Genomic DNA, 19,608 nt, shown 5'->3' with positions numbered 1-19,608 from the left:
TAAATTATTACATGTGAACACGACACTGTTTGTATCACGTAAAGGCGTCTAGTCTTTAGCACAGTAAACGATCATAGTGGGCTCTATTTGTATGAGTTGCTGGAATTCTGATTGTCACTTTATATACGTCGCTGTAGATATACAAGAATCGTCAGCGTTTAGAATTAGTTGAAGCTGCATGTAGGCTGCTAGAGATTTGTGAAATTTCCGCAATCAAGTTTCGTAAATAAATCAAAACACGTTATTGGCATTAACCTTTATTATCTTGTTTGCCAAGTGCGCCTTTTATACATATGTAGTAGAATCTTGTCTGAATTGCCTCAATTCACATGTAACAAACTAGCCTCTACCAGGCTTCACATAACACTGGAAAAAATGGTAGAAATTGTCCAAATAGACGTTAGCTGGCCCCAAAGTGCATACCTCACCTCTGTCGCTATGCTATAGTCGTAAATTTTTAGTTTCAATGAGGGTAATCAGGTATTTAAACTTTGACATCTCACCACCGGAAATACTGACCCTTGACTGAGCTTGCCCGCCAGTTTCATGAACGAGGACGGACTTGGTCATTGTTCTTCATCTGAGACGTTTTTGAATAGTATTCAACGCTTTGTTGGCTCAACAACTATTCCACTGCTAAGACCTTTGTCTGATATTGTCTGGTTCCCCGTTATGCAAATCAGCACATGTAACATCAGGTTACTTCCCTTTGTTTCGTTGTGAAGTACAACATGCCGAACCGGTTTTACCCGCCATCCAGTCACTATATAAATCTGTCACTGACCACTCGATCTGTCAGTACTGACTTTGAAGCCGCGAGGATCTGTGTCGATTGTGGAGCATCAGCGTATCTAGGTAAGTACTGACCATGGTTTTGGTTTCCTGTGTTTTCATATAACGGAGACTGCAAGCACCAGTGTCCGGGCTGACTTGCACGGTATCCAAGTCTGATTGCAACCTCATTTCATTATGCAACCCTCTTACAGTTATGCATGGGTGGTTTTGCGTGCTTTGACAATGTTCCTATGAAATCTAGTGTAGAAGTAGATATTTTTAATCGATACTATTACGCTAATATGTCTCCACCATTATTCCAAGCTTACCAGCAGCTGCAGGATTTTTATGTGTGTATCATATTCATTTGGGTCAGTCCATCTTTTAAATTGATATAAAGGTCACAGTGGGAGAAACTTAAGCAAATACGATTATTTACGTTTACATTTCGACTCGAAAGTTACATTGTCATGACTCCCATGGAGATTTTGTCTGATCTTTCCCTGTGCAAATCAGGGTGTCTAATCCATCCTTTTGTTCTGTATCAAACAAAACCTTCTTAACCTGTTTTACTGGTACACAGACACTTCCGACTAGTTGCTTTGTAGGCATGTTTGCTTCTTATTCTAAAAATCAGAAGTCACATACAGTACATATATATATCATTAAAAGTTTATATATAATGACTTGTTTATGTATATTTTTCAGTGGACAACTTAGTAATTTCCTATATTGTTCCATCGTGTCAATTACCCTTTCTCTTTATTCTTGCAGGATCTTGAGTTTGACCAAAATGAAAACTACAGTCAGATCTCATCTGAAACAAGGGGAGGGAGAGGATAGAGAGGATTCTCCCCGTACCCACAAGTGCAGCTATTGCGCCAAGGAGTTTCCCCTCAAATGTAGACTCAGCCGACACCTGCGAACTCACACTGGTGAGCGCCCATACCAGTGTGGTGAATGCAGGAAACGGTTTAGTCATCAATCTCACCTAAAGGACCACATGAGAACTCACACCGGCGAGAAACCGTACCGATGTGAGGAGTGCGGCAGGCGGTTTAGTAGGTTGGGCCATCTGAAGATACACATCCGGACCCACACCGGCGAGAAACCGTACAAGTGTGATGAATGCAGTAAGCAGTTTATTCGGCTATCAAAACTTAAGAGTCACATGCGCACTCACACTGGGGAAAGACCGTACAGGTGCGAGGAGTGCAGCAAACAGTTTAGTGACCTACGGTCTCTGAAGAGACACATCCGGACTCACACAGGTGAGAAACCGTACACCTGCGAGGAGTGCAGCAAGCAGTTCGGGGACCAGGGTCATCTGAAGAGACACATCCGGATCCACTCCGGGGAGAAACCTTACAGATGTGAAGAGTGTAACAAACCGTTCAATACGCTGTCAAATCTGAAGACCCACATTCGGATTCACACAGGGGAAACGCCATACAGGTGTGAGGAGTGCAGCAAGCAGTTCAGTCAGCTGAGTCAACTGAAGTCACACATGCGGACTCATACCGGTGAAAAACCATACAAGTGTGAAGAGTGCAGCAAGCAGTTCACTTCGCTGTCAGGTCTAAAGAGGCACATGCGAACTCACACAGGTGAGAAACCGTACACGTGTGAGGCATGTAGCAAGCAGTTCAGTGACCAGGGAAATCTGAAGAAACACATGCGGACTCACTGATCGATGAGAAACAGTACAGGTGTGAACAATGCAACAGAAGCTTTCTTCAGTCACTTAGTCTTCGTGCGCACATGCAAACTCATGTCAGTGAAGGTCTGTGAATAACTCTGTGACAATAACATTTACATATTGTTACACAGTAGAAAGAGGATTACATCTTAAGCTTGTGGCTTGTAGGAAAACCACAAATCAGACATTTGTACTTGATTTTTTTCTTCTTTACAAAGGTGGCCTATGATTCACCGTTTTCAAGTCAGCATTGTACTCACCATATGGTTCCACTGTTAAAAATAACGGGAACTTAATTTCAGCATAGTATATGTAGTTACTATCCCATACTTACAAGTAATTGGAACTAGACGTGGCTGTGGGATGTGTGGACACTAGTGACATAAAAACGGCAAAATATGCCATCGCATGTTGCTGTTTTTCTATGTTTTAGTTACACAAGTTCTTATTAAAATTCAATACGTCACTTTAATCGCTGTAATAACCCTAGATCCTTGGCGTTTCGTATTTAGTTTCGGAAACATGTTAGTTATATAGATGTTGCTGTCTATTGTCTGCCTTCATGATATGCTTTAAGATATTGAAGATTTGTTAACTTTCCGCTCTCAGTTTCCTCAATAAACTAAAATGCAAATGTATTTCATGTTGTATGTTATGTTTTTCCTCCCCACAAAAGCTGTATGTTTTTCCTGCAAATCATCTCATATAAATAACATTTGTTTTATAGTCAAGTAAAAACTACCGAACCTGTATTATGCACCCACTACGGACAACGTCACCAAGGAGGATCTCATGACCTGGTGGCCGAGAACTAAATCTATTGTTTGACAAAGTAGATGTTCGATGTGGAAAGTGCGGACAATGGCGACAGTAAATTACATGTGAACACGACGCCGTTCTTTTCACGTAAAGGCGTCTAGTCTGTCTTCTATAGCACAGTAAACGATTGGGCTCTATCTGGAGTTCTGATTGTCACTTTATATACGTCGCTGTAGATATACAAGAATCGGCAGCGTTTAGAATTAGTGAAGCTGCATGTGGGCTGCTAGAGAGTTGTCAAATTTCCGCAATCAAGTTTTGTAAATAAATTAAAACACGTTATTGTCGTTAACCTTTATTATCTTGTTTGCAAAGTGCGCTTTTTGTTGTAGACTCTTGTCTGAATTGCCTCAATGCACATGTAACAGACTAGGCTCTACCGGGCTCCACATATCGCTGAGAAAATGGTAGAAATTGTCCAAATAGACAGGAACGCGCCAGGGGAGGTACCTGGCCCCAAAAGTGCACACCTCACCTTTGTCGCCATGCTATAGTCGTCAATTTTTAGCTTCAATGAGGGTAATCAGGTATAAAAACTTTGACTTCTCACCACCGGAAATACTGACTCTTGAATTAGCTTACCCGTCAGTTTCAACGGGACGGACTTGATCATTCCTCTTCATCTGAGACGTTTTTGAATAGTATTGAAGGCTTTATTAGCTCAACAACTCCCCCCCCCCAACTGCTAAGACCTTTGTCTGATGTTGTCTGGTCCCCCGTTATGCAAATCAGCATATGTAACATCAGGGTACTTCCCTTTGTTTCGTTGTCAAGCACAACCTGCCGAACCGGTTTTACCCGCCATCCAGTCACTGTATAAATGTGTCACTGACCACTCGATCTGTGAGTACCGACTCTGAAGCCGCGAGGATCTGTGTCGAAGCATCAGCGTATCTCGGTAAGTACTGACCATGGTTTTGGTTTCCTGTATAATCCTATAACGGAGACAAGCACCAATGTCTGGGCTGACTTGCACATGTGTTTAAAAGTCTGATTGAAACCTCATTTGATTATGCAACCCTCTTACAGTTATGTAAGTTCATGATTTGTTATGTGTTTATGTTTCAATTGGCGTCAATCCAAGATGCAAACTACTGGACATTGGGAGCACTTCCTTATTGTTTTTACCCTGAATAGCAAAATCGGCAATTTGATTTATTATCGTTGTTTGCCAAGTCGTTTTTAAGAAACACATACTCGTCGTCCTATCCCACAACTTCTGTCTAATGTCTAATTTCCGTTTACATTTTGACGTGTAAGCTATATTGTCATGTGACTCTCTTACAGTTATCTGGGAGGTTTTCATGTTTTGACAATGTTCCTATGAAAACCAGTATAGACAATTTTCTAACCGGTACTTTTTTGCTAATCGGTCCTCACAATTGTTCTCTAAGCTGGCACACAATCAAAGATTTTATGTGTTTATGTATACATTGAGGTCAATCTGCCCTTCAAAGGTCACATTGGGAGCACTTTCTTCTTGTTTTTACCCTGGATAATAATAGCCAACAGTCAAACCTTTATTATCGTTGTTTGCCAAGTCGTTTGAAAGAACCACTTCTTACTCGTCCTTCTCTACAACTTTTGTCTAATGCTGACAAAAAGAATTCATTTACGTTTACATTTTGACTTCAGAGATATTGTCATGTCCCTCGGAGATATTGTGTTGAAAAATCAGATTTGTAGCAATATTTGTGGATGCAATAGGCTTTAGTTAGGTGTTTTCTTGTTATGTACAGGCAGTGACAAGGGGTCAAAAGGTCACCACCTATGTATAACATGATCAATCCGTAATTTTTTTTTTCGTCAAATTAATCTTTAGAGGGCGGACAATCATGCCAATGTGACTTTTTTTTCATGTTCTAAAAGTCAGGTAGGTGATTTTTGACAGCCTCTTTCTCCCATGATCCCCATGAATATGCATAGGAAATACTGCAATGTAGCCAGCATAGCTTATGCCGACAGGATTTTTGAAAAAAATCTTTTGTGGCATATACCCTGAACTCGATCGAACATATCCATTTTTGGTATTCCTATTATAAAAAGTGCACCCTACTATATTTTTTCCGCGTCGAAGCCAGTCATCTTGTGGCCATTAACTTTAGAAATCCCCATAGGCCTAAAACTGTGTTCTGCTACCGTCAACCACAACCTGCCGAACCGGTTCTGACCCTGAAGCCGTGAGGATCTGTGTCGACGTGAAAACAGCGCGCAGTAGTCTGGAGCATCAGCGTACCTTTGTAAGTACTGACTAGTATTTATATTAGATTTATTGGCACCAAGAGTTAAATCCAAGAGTTACAATTATCTGCACCTACACACAGATCGGAGACACAAAGTGGCCTTGGTAAGAACTTTAATGCTTGAATAAGCAACCACCAGGAACAAGCCCGGAGGGTAAAAGATTTGTGTGGCGGAGTATGGCGGAGGGGGCAGTACAGTAATCGGGAGGAGTGGGGCGCCGCTAATGTGAACTGATCAGCCAGGTAAAAATCAGGCAGTCCTATCTGCCGTACGAGGCACCAAAGAAGTTAACGGACTAAAAAGTTGCCCGCTTATGCATATAAACAAACAGTCGCGTTGTCCCCTCTAGCAGGGTAAATTTCTGTATTTCCGGACTTGCGCAGATGAAACAGTTTCAGAATGCTTAGGTAGCCTTGGGAAAAGTGGCTGTAGAAATGTTTTTCTTGGGATATGATTAAATTTTGGAGATGCATATTACAGGTAAGGGTTTGAACCTGTATATTGTGTTGAAAAACCAGATTTGTAGCAATATTTGTGGATGCAGTATGCTTTAGAAGTTAGGTGTTTTGTTGTTATTTATAAGCAGTGACATGGGGTCAAAAGGTCACCACCTATGTTTTGATATCGTATAACATGATTCCACCGTATTTTTTTAAATTTTTTTTTTTCGTCAAATTAATCTTTAGAGGGCGGACAATCATGCCAATGTAAGTTTTTCATGTTCTAAAAGTCAGGTAGGTGATTTTTGACAGCCTCTTTCTCCCATGATCCCCATTGTTAAGAATATGCATAGGGAATACATGTATTCCCATTGTTCGGTAATAAGATAAAACAATTTAAACATTTTATCTTATGGTCGTAAACAGCATTATTTACGGTCATATTCCGACTTCTAAGATATTACCCTGTTCTTCTCAGATTTTGTCTGATCTCTGCCTATGCAAGTCACGGTGTCTAATCCACACTCCTTTTTGTTCTGCAATCAAAATACATGTACAGGCTTCTAAACCTGTTCTTCCGCTTAGAATATTTTCAACTAGTTACTAGCATTTATTGTGTAAGTATGTTTGCCTCGGCATCTGTATTGTGATCATAAAAATACAGAAGCAATATATCATTAATATATATATATATATATATATATATATATGTATATATACATATATATATATTCCCTTCAATTTATGTGTGTGTGTGTGTGTGTGTGTTATGACAAGCTCATGTATATTTTTTCAGACAAATAAAATGATAGAATTGTCAAACTTGACCCAACGTGTTAACAAGTTCTCATCACTCATGCAGGATCTGGAGTTTGACCAACATGGCGACTGCAGCCGGATCTCATCTGATACAAGCGGAGGGAGAGGATAGACAGTATTCTCCCCGTACCCACAAGTGCAGCTATTGCGACAAGGAGTTTCCCTTCAAAAGTAATCTCAATGTACACCTGCGAACCCACACTGGTGAGAGACCATACCAATGTAATGCATGCGGGAAACGGTTTAGTCATGTATCTAATCTGAACTGCCACATGAGAACTCACACCGGTGACAAACAGCACCGATGTGAGGAATGTAACAGTCAATTCAGTAGGCTGTGCGATCTGAAGGTACACATGCGGACCCATACTGGTGAAAAACCGTACAGGTGTGAGGCATGCTGCAAGCAGTTCAGTGTGCTCGGTAGTCTGAAGAGGCACGTGCGAACTCACACAGGTGAAAAACCGTACAAGTGCGATGAGTGCAACAAGCATTTCACTACGCTGCCAATACTCAATAGACATATGCGGACTCACACTGGTGAAAAGCCGTACAATTGTGAGGAGTGCAGCAAGTATTTTACTCAGCTATCAAATCTTAAGAGACATATGCGGACTCACACTGGCGAAAAAGTGTGAGCAGTGCAGCAGACACAGTATATTTTGTCGTCGAATCTGAAGAGACATATATATGTATGCAGAATCACTCTGTTAATGACCGCATCATTCGCATATGAAAAAAAAAACAGAAGTTTGTTGCTGAGTAGTTAGAAATACTTCTGATATGTGAAACGTGGAATAAACAGGGGACTGGGTGGGAATATGTCCAGTGTGCCAGTGTCATGCAGAGCTGCTCTCAGGATGCACAGGGTTTCGAGTATTTCTTGTACATAGTATTAGTAGACTAGTGTGCTCATTGATATTAAAGTGTATGTCATACCTGTGACGCGAAAACGTTCGATACGGGTGTTCCGGACCGGCTGATAACTTTCCGTACGGCACGGGCTTATCACACGGGCTCCATTCGAATAAATCGAACTGTTTCGAGTGGGTCATCGAAAATTCGAATACCTGATTCGGACGTTGGAACATTACAACGCTTTTTTTTCGAGGGCAACAAATTTGTTCAACTTCTGGCGCATTTCGCATCAAAACATGGGTTTTCTCAGCTGGGTATGACATAAATAGAATACAACACGGTGTATTCCGCATCGCCCTCGGTCTCGGCCCTCCCGCGGGTCGGATCACCCTCCGGCTTTCGGCCGTCGGGCGATCCGACCCGCGGTCGGGCTGAAACCTTGGGTGATACGGAATACACCGTGTTGTATTCTATATATAGTACTTAGATGACCATTGACATCGATATATCATTTACAATAAGAAAATATGTTCTTTTCTTTCATTTTCATGTTCACTTTCATTTTTCACTTTCACCTGTTGGCACTCCGCTACAAAAGTATTGTAAGGCTGTACTATGTAAGTAGGTGCATTCTATTCAATTTGCAATGTAGGGAATGTATAGCTGAATGTGATACAGATAGTCGTAACCTTTTAAAGTATGATTCGTAACGTTAGGCATTACAAACAAGAGGAATGGGCACGGCTTTTTTGGATCGTTTCAGCAGGTTTTTGGATACATTGCTGTTAGTATAGTAATCACTGTAGATTTATTAACCAATATAAGGATTGTAGCAAACTTATGGTAGATACAAATGCATATTCCAACGTTTTGTGTGTCTTTCTATTGTACTGTAATATACATGAGATTTGTCATCATTCTGCATTTCACTTTCATCAATAAACAGTTACATGTAATGAGATTTTCGTGTCTTTCTTGTACACTATGGTAATTGGCGAAGTTATTCTCCAAAGGATGTCTGATTTCCCTCTAAGCAAATTCTTCATAACATGTAATATGTTCCTTTCTTCTGTTTTGCAATCAAGCACGAGGGTGAGCGAAAAGGTGTTTCAAGTGGTTACATCACAAACCTTTTTACTCGAATGATATGTTAGAGTTGGCCAAAAAGCACATTTTTTCCTCATAGGGTAATCAGGTATATAAACTTTGACCTTTCACCATCGGAAGTGCTGACTTCTGAATCAGCTTACCCGCCATTTTCAACAGAGACAGTCAGATCGTTTCTCTTCATCTAAGACGATTTAAAGCTGATTCGACACTTTATTGATCCAACAACTATCCCCACAGACTGGTAAGTCTAATGTCTGATTTCCCTTATGCAAATCAGAACATGTAGCGTGGTGCTTTTCTTTGTTTCCCGATGAAGTAAAACCTACCGAACCGGTTTTATTGACCCACTCAGTCACCATATAAACCCGTCTTGACTGCTCTGTTGTTGTCAGTACCGACTCTGCAGCCGTGAGGACCTGTGTCGCCGTGAAAGCATCGTGCAGTACTTTGGAGCATCAGCATATCTCGGTAAGTACATCCAGTTGTATTAAGATAACCACGGTTTTGGTTTTCTATATCTATTTATCAATCACTATAGGTATATGGTAAAGTGGCAACTGTAGTCCTTACAGACTCTAGATCTAATAGCAAATTTAAGGGTGGGTGTCCTAGTAATTTGTTGTCTAGTTCCAAGTGAGTAACTTGAAATTCTGCAAGTTATTATATTCACCTTGCATATTCACCTTGCATCCAGCCGATAGGTACCCTTGTCGGGTAATGAGGCTGGTAGAATCGGTATGTAGATGGCGCAGGGTTAAGCTTCCTTCCTTCCTTCCTTCCTTCCTTCTTACTTCCTTCTTTCCTTCCTTCCTTCCTTCTTTCTTCCTTCCTTCCTTCCTTCCTTCCTTCCTTCATGACTCATGTGGTTTAATAATAGGAGAATGTGTACTCAAACTGGTTTGGGTGGTGCTTCCATTCCTCCTTCAGTCTTCCTTTAAAGGTGTTGACGGTACTGCTTGTTACAGTTCTCACAGAGAGACCATTCCATGTGGGTGTACATCTTGAAGGGAAAAAGTTTGTTCTAGGTCCTCTGGCGTCTTGTATTTGGTACTTGTAAGGATGACCTCTGGTGTTTGTGGCGTAGCTAGGAATAAACATCGCCCTGTCGCATATGTTGCAGTGACTATCCGTCCTCAAGCTCACCATCCCATGTGCAATTTTGTACATCATAATCATATCTGCACGTTGTCGCCGGAAGAGAAGGGTAGGAAGCTGTAGCGCTTTGAGCCTCTCTGAGTACGGTAGGTGTGAGATAGATTCCACTATACGTGTGGCTCTTCTCTGGACCCTTTCAACTAAATCACAGTCTCTCTTGGTTTTAGGACTCCAGATCACAGTTGCGTACTCTAAATGCGGTCTCACCAGGCTTTTGTAGAGTAGTAGGAATGTTTCCATGTCGAGATATTTAAACGTGTGTTTTATAACTCCAAGTACTCTGTTTGCCTTTGTTACTTGAGTCTGCGTGTGTGAACTGAAGCTCAATTTGTTGTCGATTAGAACACCTAGGTCCTTTTCCTCCCGTGTATCTTCCAGAATGTGTACTACTCCTTCTGCGTCTGCCAGACTGTATTTATGTCCTTGATTTCCCTTCCCCATGTGCATTGATTTGCATTTGTCTGGATGAAACCTCATTTGCATATTGACTGACCACATGTGAAGAGTGTCTAGATCTGCTTGTAAGCACCTCGAATGGTTGTCACTCACACAGTTGTAGCATGCTGCGTAGATCTTTGTGTCGTCAGCGAATAGGGAGACGAAGTTGTGTAGCTGGATTTGTATATCGCTGATAAAGATCGTGAATAAGAGTGGTCCCAGCACGCTTCCTTGTGGAACGCCGCTGGTTACTGGTTTCCAACTTGATGTGACCCCATTTACTGAGACTCTCTGCCTTCTGCATGTGAGGAAATTCTTGATCCAGCCAAGTAATGCACCCTTAATTCCTAGGGACTCGATCTTCTTCAATAGACGCATGTGTGGCACTGTATCGAAGGCTTTTGCGTAGTCCAGAAAAATAACATCAACGGGTAGACCGTGACTTAGCGCTTCTGTCCAAACATCCAAGGCTTCGAGTAGGTTAGTGACAGTAGACTTGCCTTTAGAAAAACCGTGCTGCTGGTCACAGGTAAAGTTATTTGTCCTCATGTGTTCAGTAATCCTCTTGGATATAATCTTCTCTAGCATTTTACATGGTACTGATGTTAATGACACTGGGCGATAGTTAGCAGGGTCAGACTTGTCCCCCTTTTTGAATAGTGGAGAGATATTTGCCTCTCTCCACTCCTCTGGAAGAGTGGATTCGTCGATGCTACTTTGGAAGATTCTGGTCAGGGGGTAAGTTAACTCATGTGCCAGCTCTTTGAGTATCCTTGGGTGTAAGCTGTCGTTCCCAGGAGATTTGTCGGTGCGTAGACTGTTTAGTTGTTCTAGCACTTCTTCTTCCTCGATTATGATTGATTCTAATACTGGTGTTGTTAATGGCTTTTGTAAGAATTCAGGAATGTTTTGAAGGTCTTCTCTTGTGAACGTATTGAAATACTGATCATTCAGAATTTCAGCTTTTTCTTGGTCGTTACTTGTGTAAGTCCCATGTGTGTTTTTCAGGTCGCCAACCTGTGACTTTACCTTCCTGCGGCTATTGATATAGCTCCAAAAGGCTTTGTTGTTGGTTTTTGCTTCTCTGGCGATTCGTCTTTCAAAGTCCTTCCTTGCACGTCTGGCCTCGTGTGTAGCAGCATTACGGGCAGACTTGTAGGCAGCCCAATCCTGACTGCTTTTAGTGTTTAAATATCGTATCCATGCATGGAATTTCTTTCGTGAAGCACGGAAGGCTTTCTTTGTCATCCATTTAGGTTTGAAGTTCTTTTTTGAGTTGTCTATGAGCTTTGATGGGACATTGTCTTGCACCGCATGTGTGAGAATAGACTGGAAAGTACTGAAAGCTTCCTGTGTCTTCTTGTTGCTTAGTGCTTTATCCCAGTCAATGTCGATATCTGTCCTCATCTTGTTGTAGTTTGCTTTGTCGTAGCTCCAGGATTTTGTTACACGTCTTGTGGGATTTACACAAAAGTTACATCTAAAAGTTAACTTCACGTGGTCGCTTGAACCCAGTGGGTCCTCGTAACAGATTCTCTCCACCATGTCTGGTTCTTTTGTAAAAACCAAATCGTCCAATGTGGGAGTCTGGTTTTGATTATTGATTTTAGAAATCGTCCAATGTGGGAGTCTGGTTTTGATTATTGATTTTAGAATTATTGGAACTAGACAGCAATGATGAAGTCGTTATGTCAACTGAGTAGATCTCACAGTGTTCATTCAATGGTTCACAAATAAAGGGAGAAATAATCTAGATTATATCCGTTACGCAAAATAAAGTTTATATATACTCTCTCGCTGGTGCAGAAAGCGATATTTTACGTATGTTGCTCTCATGTTCAACTCATATATCCGTCTACGTGGGCCAGTTTCTTTATAATGTATTCCAAATGCGAGACCAGATTAATCATTCATAACTGTACTGTTATCGATAATGTTTTGTTGTTGTTTTGTATGTAGCCTCTTAGTACTACTATTGTCTGTATAGCTATTAGTTGTCATTGGTTGCCATGCATCGTACCCTGTGCGATTGTTCAGCAATAAAATTCATTCATTCATTCATTCATTCATTATATGAAATGTTCGGATATGCTTTTTAAGAGACAAAATTTCAAACTCTTGTTACATTGTGTTGATTTTTTGTTTTCGTTCTCCTTATTCTAGTAGAATCTGGAGTTTGGCCAAGTCATGGCGACTGGAGCCGGATCGCATCTGACACAAGGGGAGGGAGAGGACGGACAGGGTTTTCCCCGTACCCACAAGTGCAGTCATTGCGGCAAGCAGTTTCGCTTTAAAAGTAAGCTCAACCAACACCTGCGAACTCACACTGGTGAGAGACCATACGAGTGTGAATATTGCAACAAATATTTCAGTCAGTCAACTAACCTGAAGACTCACATGCGGACACATACAGGGGAAAAGCCGTACAGATGTGAGGAATGCAGCAAACAGTTCACTACACTGTCAAACCTAAAGAAACACAAGAGGAGTCACAGTGGTGAGAAACCGTACAGCTGTGAGGAGTGCAGCAAGCAGTTAAGTGATCTGTCTAGTCTTAAGAAGCACATGCGGACTCACACTGGTGAAAAACCATTCAAGTGTGAGGAATGCAGCAGGCAGTTCAGTGAGCTGGCAAGTCTGAAGAGACACATTCGGACTCACACAGGTGAGAAACCGTACACGTGTGATAAGTGCGGCAAACATTTCCGGGAGCTAGGACATCTGAAGAAACACAGGCGGATCCACACCGTACATGTATAGTTGTGAGCAATGCAACGGAAGCTTTAGTCAGTCACGTAGTCTTCGTAGTGACATGCCGAATAACACAGGTAAAAGTCCCCTAAGACCTGTGTGAACATAAAATGTCCAAGAAAGTGCGAACTCAATATTTCGTGGATGTAGGATAGGACTGTCACTTGATCTGTTGAACTATACTGATTTCTTTTGCAAATATCATCTGCGATTTACAGTCCATCAGTGTACATGGCTTCACTGTGCAATAGAAAATAATGGAAACTAAATTACGACGCAATAATGACAATATGGTGATTCGTGGAACTAGAAGTGTTGTGTCAGAAAAAAACGACTGTTGAATGTTTGTGACAGAACGACGCGTACGGTAATATATCGTTCGCTTTACTTGACGTAAGGGCGCTGTGGTCTATAGCTTTCTGTCAGAGCAATCAAACCTAATTTTTCTCTGTTTTATCTACTATTTCTTTCTTTTTGTAACTTCTAAACTAACTGATTATTATGAATATACGAGATTTTTAGCGTTTGGACTTAGCTGCAGAAACACGTTATTTATAGACGTTGTTAACCCTCAAACCACCGTAGCTTTTTTGTGACGTAGATTACCGTATGGGGTCAAAACTGACCCCAAAACATTTTGTACAAATACAGTTTTTTGTGTGACTCTTTTTGTGATTTGTATATATGTATAGTTTTATTAATCTATGTGGAACAGTCTGACATGATTAGGTGAGAATATTTCTAGCTCATTATCATAATTCATGCAAAATATCATGAGGACCACATTTTGCACCAATGCTATTCAGACCGGGAAGGAGGTTTTTGATGCCAACTTCAATGCCGTATAGCGCCTGAATGACTCATGCTAGAGCCAGCAAACTTGTTAACTTTTTAGAAAAAGTTGAGAAGAAAAATGTTCAGTGAACAAAGTATGTTCGTCGTTTTTCATGTTGCCATGGCAACAAAATTCTGACAGACATATTTATTACTAATTATTATTATTATTAAGTTTTCTAATTTTGTATTAAACATTTAAGTTTTAAGGTTTTCTTAGCAGATATCAGTTGTTTATCACATCTTATGAAATTCAACGTAAATTTCATAACTCAATATTCACAATTTATGCTAATTTAATGATGTCATCAGGCAAAATCCAAGATGGCGGCCGAGATTACCTAAATGACGTCATAATGTCGTCATATAACATGATATTGGCACAAAAGCCGTTACAATAATTTTGACTTACATGTACATCATTCTCTGAAAATTTCGTGATCCTACCATAAGTAGTTCAGGTGTGGGTCGCAAAAGTTTGTTTAAAAAAATGCTGGGGTCAGTTTTGACCCCACTGGACGACACATATTTTTTCTATGATAACAATAATGAGCCAATCTCGTTAAAAACGTATAAGAAGTTATAGGACATATATACAAACAAAATAATGGGAGGAAATTCGTTTTCGACCAGAAATGCCATGATGGCACACATCGATATACGCCTGGGGTCAGTTTTGACCCCATACGGTGGTTTGAGGGTTTAACTATTGTTTGCCTTCATAATGTGCTTTAGCTGCTAGAGGTTTGTTAACTTTTTGCATTTCAGTTTCCCCAATAAACTAAGAGAAGTTATGTTTTGTTGTCGTTCTTGTTGAATATTGCTCTTTTTTTTCTCACACAGTCACATACATAACTTGTCTGATTCTTCATGAATAGAGATCTTTATTGTACATGCATACCCACTGGGTTAAGTACAGGTCACAACAAAGGATACATGAAATATATACAATGCCAACAAACACTAAAATCAAATCAGATTAAATGAATTCAACTTCTCACTTCTTTGTGGTAATGAAAAGGAATGAACAGATATGATTTACAATCAAAGGTTGTCTAAATTGGACATGCCAGAGGAGTTCGCCGGCCAAAAGCGCAGATACAAAAGTTAGACTACACTGAAACAATGCTTCAGGAAAGTGCTAGCCCCAATTTTAATACATGTATCAAAACTCTTCTCCGCCAGAAAGCCGCAAGGGTCATCTATACAAACAATAAAAGATGGGGTCGGTCTGCCCCGAAATCCGAACAAAAACAAACTCACCTCTCTCTGCAGCTTGCTCCTGAGTCATCCGTTGGACCAAACACAAACTCACCAAAAGGTCAATTAAACTTCTGGACTGAGTAAGTTCTGGCAAAAATGGGAAAGCTTAGAACATACATATATACATAGTTTGCTGCTGAGTAATTAGAAATACTTCTGATATGTGAAACTGGTAAGACATTGTGTCTAATGTTGTCTGATTTCCCTTATGCAAATCAGAATATGTAACGTGGTGCTTTCCTTTGTTTCCTGATGAAGTAAAACCCGTCAAACCGGTTTTATTGACACACTCAGTCACCATATAAACCCGTCCTGACCGCTCTGTACTTGTCAGTACCGACCCTGAAGTCGTGAGGACCTGTGAAGCCGATAGTCACTGGGCAGTACTTGGAGCATCAGCATATCTCGGTAAGTACATTTTGTACTCAACATTGTTTTGTTTTTCGATATCTATTCAACTGTAGGGTAGGGGCCTCTAAGTCGGATTTCCCATTCCCTATATGGTTTAGCCATACAAAACAATCACTTAAAACACATTTACCTACATTTCAAACCTCAAGTTTTTACCCCCACTGCAAAGCTGGATTTGTCAGGTTTGTTTTGGTTAAAAAAGCCTGAGTTCAACTCCGGCATTTTAACGAGCTTCAGCCAGATGATTGTCATGATGTCAGGATTTCACCCCCACTCCTAATGGATCAGCCCAAGTCTCCAAATTGAATATGAAGGCCACTCACAGGTCAAAGCGTGCCAAATGTCACAATTTTTGGCAATTTTTTTAAAAATATACATGCTTCAGTCCCTCTCGCAGAAACCTCGACCTTGTGATCAAAATTTGCCCAGGGAAAAAATTATTATCAATGAAGAGGCTAAGGATAAGCACCGGGCACTTTCTGCGCAGCTCCGGAAAAGAGCTCCCTCCCCTGTAATCCTTAAACAGACTCACGATCTAACAGCAAATTAAAGCAAACATCACTTCTCCGGTGGGTCTTGGAGCAATTTGTTGTCTAGTTCCAAGAATTCGAAAATCTGGAATAAGTAACTGACAATTTTGCAAGTTGTTGATTTTAGAGTATTGGCCGGATAACAATGAATTCGTTATGTCAACTGAGTAGATCTTACATATAAAAGGAGACAGCAACTGGATCATTAAGTTTAAATAATGACATGTAAAGTTTATATGTATAGACATGTTGTTGTTCGGATATGCCTTTTCAATAGAAAATATTCCAAACTCGTATCTTGTTTTATTGTGTTAAATAGTTGCTTCCTTTCTCTCTATTCTTGCAGCTTCTGGAGTTTGGCCAACATGACGACTATAGCCGGATCTCATCTGGCACAAGAAGTGAGAGAGAATGGAAAGTATTCTTCCCGTACCTACAAGTACAGCTATTGCGACAAGGATTTTCGCTTTAAAAGTAAGCTCAACCGACACCTGCGAACTCACACTGGTGAGAGACCATACCAGTGTGGTGAATGCGGGAAACAGTTTACTCTACTAACAAATCTAAAGACACACATTCGGACTCACACAGAGGAAAAACCGTACCGATGTCAGGAGTGCAGCAAGCAGTTCAGCCACCGGAGTTATCTAAAACGACATATTCGGACTCATTCTGGTGAGAAACCGCACAAGTGTGAACATTGCAACAAAGGCTTCAGTCAGTCAAGTGATCTGAAGACCCACATGCGGACTCACACAGGGGAAACCCCGTATAGATGTGAGGAGTGCAGCAAACGTTTCGCTAAATTGTCAAATCTAAAGGATCACATGCGAACCCACACTGGTGAGAAACCGTATAAGTGTGAGGAATGCAGCAGGCAGTTCACTTATTCGTCAAGTCTAAAGAGTCACATGCGAACTCACAGTGGTGAAAAGCCTTACAAGTGTGAACATTGCAACAAAAACTTCAGTAAGTCAAGTCATCTTAAGAGGCACATGCGGACTCACACGGGTGAGAAACCGTACAAGTGCGAGGCTTGCAGCAAGCAGTTCAGTCAGCTGGATACTTTGAAGACACACATCCGAACCCACACAGGCGAGAACCCGTACACGTGTGAACAATGCAGCAAGCGGTTCACTACGCTGTCAGGTCTAAAGAGGCACATGCGGACTCACACAGGTGAGAAACCGTACACGTGTGAGGTATGCTGCAAGCAGTTCAGTGACCAGGGAAATCTGAAGAAACACGTGCGGACTCACTGACGAGAAACATTACATGTGTGAACAATGCAACAGAAGCTTTCTTCATTCATGTAGTTTTCGTGCCAGCATGCAATCTCATATTGGTGAAACTCTGTGACGATAACATGTACATATTGTTACACTTTAAAAAAGATTTTATCAAGCTTTTGACATAATAAAAAAGCCACAAACCTGAAGTTTGTCACTTTTTTACAAAGCCAAAGGTGGCCCATTTGTCGTTTTGATTTAGCAATTTACTTACTGCATGACTCCACTGTAGAAAAAATAAAGGTATCTGAATTACATGTACATCCTTTTAGTTAATATTGTCACGTCACGTACTTGATTGGTAATATTAGTGTTGTTGATAAACGGCAGTGGGATGTTTGGACACTAGTGACAGAAAGACGACAAAGTATCGCTGGACATAGCTTTCTGCCATCGCTCTTGGTTTTAGTTACTCAGGTTCTTATTAACATTTAATACGTCATTTTAATCGTTGTAATACACTAGATCCTTTGCGTTTCGAATTAGCTTCGGAAACATGCTAGTTATATTAGATATGGCTATGTATTGTTTGCATTCATGATGTGCTGTAAGATGTTAAACACTTGTTAACTTTCCGCCCTCAGTTTCCTCAATAAACTAAAAATGCAAATGTGTTGTCGTTTTTCATGTTGTATGCTACTAGTATATTTTTGCTCTCCACAAAACCTGTATGGTTTTCCTGCAAATCATCCTATATAAATAAAATTTGTTTTATAGTCAAGGAAAAACTACTTAACCTATATTTGGCACCCACTACGGACAACGTCACCATGGAGGATCTCATGACCTTTTGACCGAGAACTTAATCTAGCCTTTAATAAAGTAGATGTTCGGACAATGGCGACAGTAATTACATGTAAATGCAAATTACGTTCGTTTCACGTAAAGGCGTCTAGTCTGTCTTCTATAGCACAGTAAACGATTAGGCTCTATCTGTATGAGTTACTGGAATTCTGATTGTCACTTTATATACGTCTCTGTAGATATACAGGTAACGTTTGTTACAGTCATTTCTGTACAACATCTTGTTAAGCAAGGTGGGATACAAATGACGGTCAACAACCCTTTCTTGTTTCTTTAGAAAGCCAGAAAATCTGTATAGCGTCACAAAAACGGTCCTTTCTTGTCTTTTACGTGGATAATATAACAGTGGCAACCATCGTACTCGTGTTGGTAACGTTTGTTACAGAACCTGGCAACAGGCACAAACCACCTCACACAGCCTTCAAGATTAGTGACAGGAGCGATGTGGATTGTTATCAGCTGCATTGACTGTTACCACCTATCAAGTATAATAGAAGACAAAAATTACAATGGTTCCTGAACAATTTTAGTATGATCTATACTTCCTAAATTCATAGTGGTGCAGGTAATGTTCAATGTTAGCTGCACCAGTGCAGGTATGCAGAAAAATAGTATTTCGAGCCATGAAGTAGTAATCATATTGGCTGTAGATTTATGAGGTCTTTACCATTTAGAAATAGTTGAAGTAAGCATGTCGTTTTCTGAATTTTTTTAGTGATTTGTCAACTTTTTGTCTTGTCTGTTTTACTCTATGGAAATCGGTACATTAAGTATAGACTAGGAAAACGGTTGGTTATCTCTGATACCCACGAATCTGATTTTATACCTTGATCTTCTCTTACTTCTTCTAGTTGTAGTTAACATTTATTACGTCAAATTAATCGCTGTAAATAAACTAGATCCTTGGCGTTTCTAATTAGCTTCGGAAATATGCTAGTTATATAGATGTTGCTATGTATTGTTTGCCTTCATGATATGCTGTAAGATGTTAGAGATTTGTTACCTTTCCCCCCTCAGTTTCCTCAATAAACTAAAATGCGAATGCGTTGTCGTCTTTCATGTATGTTATCGTTTTCCTCCTCACAAAACCTTGACAAAGTAGATGTTCAATGTGGAAAGTTCGGACAATATCGACAGTAAATTCCATGTGAACACAACGCCGTTTGTTTCACGTAAAGGCGTCTAGTCTGTGTTCTATAGCACAGTGAACGATTTGGGCTCTATCTGTATGAGTTACTGGAGTGCTGATTGTCACTTTATGTACGTCGATGTAGATATACAAGAATGGTCAGTGCAGGTATGCAGAAAAAGTATTTCGAGCCGCATGAAGTAGTAATCACATTGGCTGTAGATTTATAAGGTCTTTACCA

General features: G+C 40.5%; 1 protein-coding gene and 1 pseudogene across 1 annotated transcript in view; one reads left to right on the top strand and one right to left on the bottom strand.

Moving 5' to 3' along the window:
- The window catches only part of LOC118421949 (zinc finger protein 208-like), a 516,296-nt gene that overhangs the window by 405,725 nt on the left and 90,963 nt on the right, over positions 1–19,608 (bottom strand). The gene's annotated exons all lie outside the window — the stretch shown is intronic.
- LOC118421939 lies at positions 500–18,044 on the top strand (annotated as a pseudogene).

This window comes from Branchiostoma floridae, chromosome 8 (assembly GCF_000003815.2).
Source record: "Branchiostoma floridae strain S238N-H82 chromosome 8, Bfl_VNyyK, whole genome shotgun sequence".
Classification (NCBI taxonomy): Eukaryota; Metazoa; Chordata; class Leptocardii; order Amphioxiformes; family Branchiostomatidae; genus Branchiostoma; species Branchiostoma floridae.
This window is presented reverse-complemented; position numbering and strand designations above follow the sequence as displayed.